Source organism: Peromyscus eremicus, chromosome 10 (genome assembly GCF_949786415.1).
Source record: "Peromyscus eremicus chromosome 10, PerEre_H2_v1, whole genome shotgun sequence".
Lineage (NCBI taxonomy): Eukaryota > Metazoa > Chordata > Mammalia > Rodentia > Cricetidae > Peromyscus > Peromyscus eremicus.
In genome coordinates, this window is record NC_081426.1 from 75754093 (window position 1) to 75760270 (window position 6178).

Genomic DNA, 6178 nt, shown 5'->3' on the forward strand with positions numbered 1-6178 from the left:
AAAGATCATCTAGCAAAAACTCCAACACCTCTTTTGAGTTGTTGGTAAGGGTTATGCAAGATACTACCAAAACTTTACAGACTATTGTTATGGCCCTTAGTTGTCTCTGCCTTGGAGGCGAAAGGTAAGTCCCTGTTGCTGAAGACACTACACACTTTAGACACAGTGTCTGCAGACCTCTGAGCTGGAATTTATCTGAAAGTCTCCTCCATAAAGACTAGATTTCATAATACCTGAAGGTGTCATGTAAACCTCCAAAGGAGAGAAGCAACCGACAGTTCTACCCAGCTAAGAAGCCTCTAAATCACAACCGTGATCAGCATGTAAATGTAACATTAAGGATTCAATATCGGCATACGTATCTTGGCACTAATCTACAGCTCTCTATTTGGACATAAGACCAACCCAGGAAGAGGTGATATAGGCCTGATACAAGAAACTTAGACAACTTCCTGGGATGATCAAGGTCAAGGATCTTGCAGAAGAACATCCAACTTCAACTTTACTAAAGCAACATAATCTCTATAGTCTAAATATATATCCTTAGACTATAGGTAAGTGTAGTCCTTACCCTCCCCTCACCAAGGAATACTTTCTCTACTACCTTAATGCTTTGTCACTTGGGATATTTTTTCCCTTTTTCTCTTCCTCTCCCTGCTCCAGTTATCAGGGAATATTTTGTGTAGTTAATTGTTCAACATGTTCTTTAATTTAAGGAAAATCCAATAATGTTCCACTTTGCTGGTATTAGAATTCTTTCCATCAGTTCATCTTCCTGTTTTCTTTTACTCTTCTTGACTTTCCCTTACCTTTTGTTTTACAGCCTCTTCTTTTCTTTGTGTTTTTTTTTTTCATGCATTTCTTGGTGGGTGCATGACTTATTTTTCTACTATATAATTTCTCTACAAATATTCCTAGTCTTCCCCAAAGCTCCATCCATGTGGCCTGTGCATTCCCTCATCATTTTTTGTAGTAATTTTCACATGTAGAATTCTTAGAATGTGTGAGGTGTTGCAGGATAACCTTATAAAAAAAAGCATGACAATTTTATAATAAGCAATTTCAATGAAGTTGTTCCATTGGCAAATGTTAGGAGCATGAAGGCCCTTGTACTCACAGACAGCACTGGGGAAATCAGGAATGTTAAACATGCAGGATTATATTTTCTAGGGAAAAGATGTATAACTTGTTTTCCACCCAGAAGGCTGGGACTGGAGGTGGCTTATAACTTAGATAATACTTGTACTATCTGTATGACCAGGCCCTGTATGGCTACCCCAGACTCCCACAACCAGGACTGGATTTGACTAATGATCTTGATAACATTTGTATTATCTGTACGGCCAGGACCTCTCCCAAACTCCCACAACAGAACCAGAGGTTGCTAATAGCCCAGATGACCTCTACCCTATCTGTATGACCAAGACCAAACCAGATCTTCCCCTAGTCCCTTAAGGTAACACATCTAGCCTATATTGAGAACCCATTTTCATGGAAGAATGATATGTACTTTAAGAAGAGTTTTGCTGTAATTATGCCTCATTGTGCACAGGAGATTGGGTTACACCAATTTTTTTTTTTCTGTTTTACAAATTATACTGAACTTAAATATGCTGACAATAAACTGCCTGGTATCAGACTTTAGAAGTTTGAACCAATACCAGCTATTGAGTTGCCTTAAACTGGATTTCCTTCTTGCCTCACATGGGTGGTATCTCTGCCGGCCTTGGTGTTTGTACAGACCTCCACAGGCATGGAAACCAGGTAATCCAGTATTATAGTACCAGAGAGGTGGTCCCATTATATGCTTGATTTTCATTTCCAGGATGCCATCTTAAATACTTCATCCTGTAGGTTATAATGCTGCTAACACACCAGTGCCACTTAGAGAGGAGAATCCTTGAAATTGTCTATACAATTATATCAATCCTTTAGTGAGGGAATTCTCATGACCTGCACATTTTTCAAGGGTTCCCACTTTTCAACACTGAAGAATGGAGATTCAAGTTTCCATCACTTGAATATCTTATGTTCAGAGTGAAGTTTTATGAGTGAAGAAAACATAGGTTATATATTATTCTAAGGGGCAGCTACATAGTCAATGTTTCCACATGAGTGACATTTATTTCTTCCAAAGAGCAAACAATTGCCACAGCCCTTGTGACCACCACAACAAAAAGTCCTTAATAATCTAGTCTTTAATTGTTATCGTTTTATGACTAGATTTCAGAAATGATGATAATGGCAATGAATCATTGACAATCCAGCAAGATACCACAGGCAGGGTGGCGTGATAGCTAGCATCATTGCATGAGGCTTCTACCACTGCGTTCAACATCCATGACTTTTTCTCCATCAAATGGTAAACCTTGACTTGCCAGACGTCATCCACACCCAAAGCACTTTCCTGATTATTTCTTAGACTTTTAAGAAAGCATGCCACACTTTCAGTCAGCATATCTCTGAGCCCTATGCTCCATGTGCCATGAGAGAAGCCAAAGAATTTCCAAGTGTTGCTTGCCTCTGATATTAAATGAGTCAGATGTTCATCAAGTTTATTGATCCCTTGGGATTCTGTCTTGGCCAGTTCTGAAATGTATCATTTCCCTTCAATAATTAAGCCATTTTGATTCTATTCAGTTTTATTAACGCAATTTTGAGTGCCAAAGTTAGACTGAGTACGGCATTCTGCATTGTCACTTATACCACTCCAAAGGTAAATATTCAATATTCAGTAGTTTTTAATACCAAAGAAGAAGTGACCTCTCAAATGAGTTATATGTAGAAATTGCCACTATTTGTCTATGGTCTGAGAGGCTGGTGCTTTCAAGTGGATCAAAAATTCCAGTCCATATAAATGGAAACTAAGGACACCTATAACTCTATCAGACAAGCAGGTTCGAAGGGTTAAGGCACAGTTTCTAGTCTACAATTTCTTGGATTGCTTCCAAGGCCTACTGCTGCAGTGATACTCAAAGTTAGCAGCTTTAGTGCTCACTTTGACAAGAAGATCAAAGAGACGTTGGCATACACTTTCTTAAATTAAAAGACCAGTTTGTGGGCCTTCTTTGTGTTATTGGCTAGGACAAGTCCAACAGTTTTTAGTTGGTGATGTAACAATTATATGCTGACTTCTAGGCCAAGTAGTCTTGGCATATGGTATACCAGAATCCACTTCCTGAAGCATAATCCTAATTAGTCTTACCAGTAAAAACCAGGTGTCAAATATTGGGGTAATAACTTGAAAGATTAGAGAAGCAAAGGAGCAGCCACTAGTTACTTTTTACCTCTCTGGATCCTCGAACCGAAAGGGGACCAAGATCCTGTATCCACCGACTGTAAATTTCTGTCTCCACCTCCCAAGTGTGCTGGGATTAAAAGTATGAGCCTCCCAAGTGCTGGAATCAAAGATGTGAGCCTCCCAAGAGCTGGTATTAAAGACTTGAGCAACCACAGCCCAGCTTCTGTGGTTAACTAGTGGCTAGCTCCGCTCTCTGATCTCCAGGCAAGCTTTATTTGTCAGGACACATACAAAAATCATATAACAACTTTCCATCTTTATTTTGAAGCTTTTAAGAAACTGACTGCTGTTTTGAAGGAATTCACACAAGACTGTGGGTATTTGCATCATTTCTACTCTACTCTTTACCACTCTAGCTCTTTCCCTGGTCCCTTCGACTTTCCCACTTCTTTAATTATTATTGTATGTGTGTGTGTGTATGTATGTATGTATGTATGTATGTATGTATGTATGTATACAGCCTATTGAGTCTATTTAGAGTTATACACACACACACACACACACACACACACACACACACACACACACACATATTTGGAGATGACCTGTTGTGACGGGATAACCTATCAGGGGGCTGATCCTTGGAGAAGAAGACTAGTTATCCCTTTCATAGCAGCCATTAATCGTTTATAGCTCTTATTCTAGGGTTAGGACTTGCAGATTTAAACCCATCCATTTTGGCATTTCAATTGATGTTGTCATTGTTCAGGGCTTCTGTAGGTGATCATCTATCTTGTTACGATTTCACAACAGGAGCAAATCCCTGTTATGTAGAAGATTCTGTCTTACAGCATATGTTCTAGCCCTCGGGCTCTTATGATCTTTCAGTCTCCTGCATTGTTTGAGCCTTATGCAGAGGGGTTGTGTTGTATTTGTATCAATTGGGAGTGGATACCTACAGTTAGCTGTTCTCTTAATTTTGACTAGTTATGGATTTCTGTGATAGTTTCCTATTTGCTGCATAAATAAATTTCTTTGTTGAAGGTTGAGACATACACTTACCTGTGGATATAAGCATAGGTACTGAGAATTCAATAGGGAATTATACAGGTCTAGGAACATGGCAGTAACAGGTTTTCCTCAAGGGAAATTGTTGACATTGTCATAGTATATGCTACAAATTTACTTGCACCTTGTCCTGAACCAGCAAAGTAAAATCCCTTTCCCATTTGCTGATTTTGTTCAAATGACCCAACTCATTAGAGTTTGGAAAAATTTTGGAGGAAAGTGGAAAGAGATGGTTCACTAATATTGCTCTTAGTTGTAATAAGCATTTCCTTTTCAGATGGTAGAGATGTCTTGGGTCACCAAAACACAAATTGTCAATTAATACAACACATTTATGATGGGAACTTTGGTCAATAACAACTGAAGTATTCCAAAGGGTCCCTCCTTCAAGCACACAATCACCAAAAGAGAAGAACCACAATGTACTGCATATCATTAGTTTAATTTTCCCTCACCTCCCCCAAAAATGGAAGTAATTTTATGTAAACTACAGTCTCCTCAAATCACAGGAATGTCTGAATTTGTCTTCAATATACCATTTAAAGGAATTTGGGAGGTTCATACTCCATAGTACACTCTACTGATCATAATAAAAAACAGTGATAGCTAATTGTTAGCTAATATTATTTTCCTATTATTATCACATCATTTTTCTAAAACACTAGATGAATGAATTGATTCTTCTAAAGAATTTCATCTGAGATGTTGTTATATTGTTGAAAGCACGCCTAAATCATTTCCTATTAGATACTGTAAATATCTTAATGCTACAACTCTGTCCCTTATTTTATGTACTGTATTCAATGATGACTCAAATAATGTATAGAAAATCACTTTTATAAGTGCATCTTGCAACATTCCACTGTAGGGCAAGGGCAACTGGAGGTTAACTTTTGGATATTGCTTTGTATATACATTAACATTTAAAACTGTTTTCATAATTAAGCAGCTAGAAAAGTGCCAGTTCCTTTAGGAATTTCATTTCTCCTTCAGTGTAAGCTTATCATTTTGTTACAACAGAATAGTAGTATGCTGTAATGGCTTTCTGTGGCAACAAATATTTGCCTGAGTGCTTGGAAGAACAAAACTATTATACCTGACAAATAGCTTAACTTTGACTCTTTGTAAAATTGTATTTTACATTATTTTCTCTATGTTTTCAACAATGAAGATTATAATAATATTGAAGAGGAGGGCTGGAGAGATGGCTCAGCAGTTAAAAACACCAGCAGCTCTTCTAGAGGACCTAAATTTGATCTCAGCATCCAATAGCAACTCACAATCACCTGTACCTCTGGTCCCAGGAGATACGATGCACTATTCTGGCTTCCATGGGCACTGCATTGATGCCAAACATGCAGACAAAATACCCAAACACATAAAAACTCAAAAAATATGGAAAGAACTAGACTTCTACTTTAATGTGCTTTATTTAAATATTACTTAACACAATTTACAGTATTAAGTCATGATTTCTAATATGTTAGTTTCAGGGTATTTATTTTTGGAAGGAGGTTCAACATTGTTCAGTTGGTAACTAATCAATTTATTCAACTCTTACTTATTTGATATCCTTGGGTACAATCACTAGTAAAAGAAATTTTGAAAGAGAATTTCTCCCATAATAGTTCACAAGAGTGAAGGAAACAAATACTGACAAGAGAACTTGGTCAATACTGTAAATTGTGCAGTGGTAAGTTGCTGCTATAATTACTAATTTCAGTTGTCAACGTAATTGGATTAAAGAATCTCCAGAGAACTTGCAAACCATTACTTCTGGGTATCTGTGATGGTATTTTGAAAATGTTTCTAGAAGTGATTGCCATGTATAAGTGCAATCAGTAAGTGAGATGTATTCTCAAAGGAGGC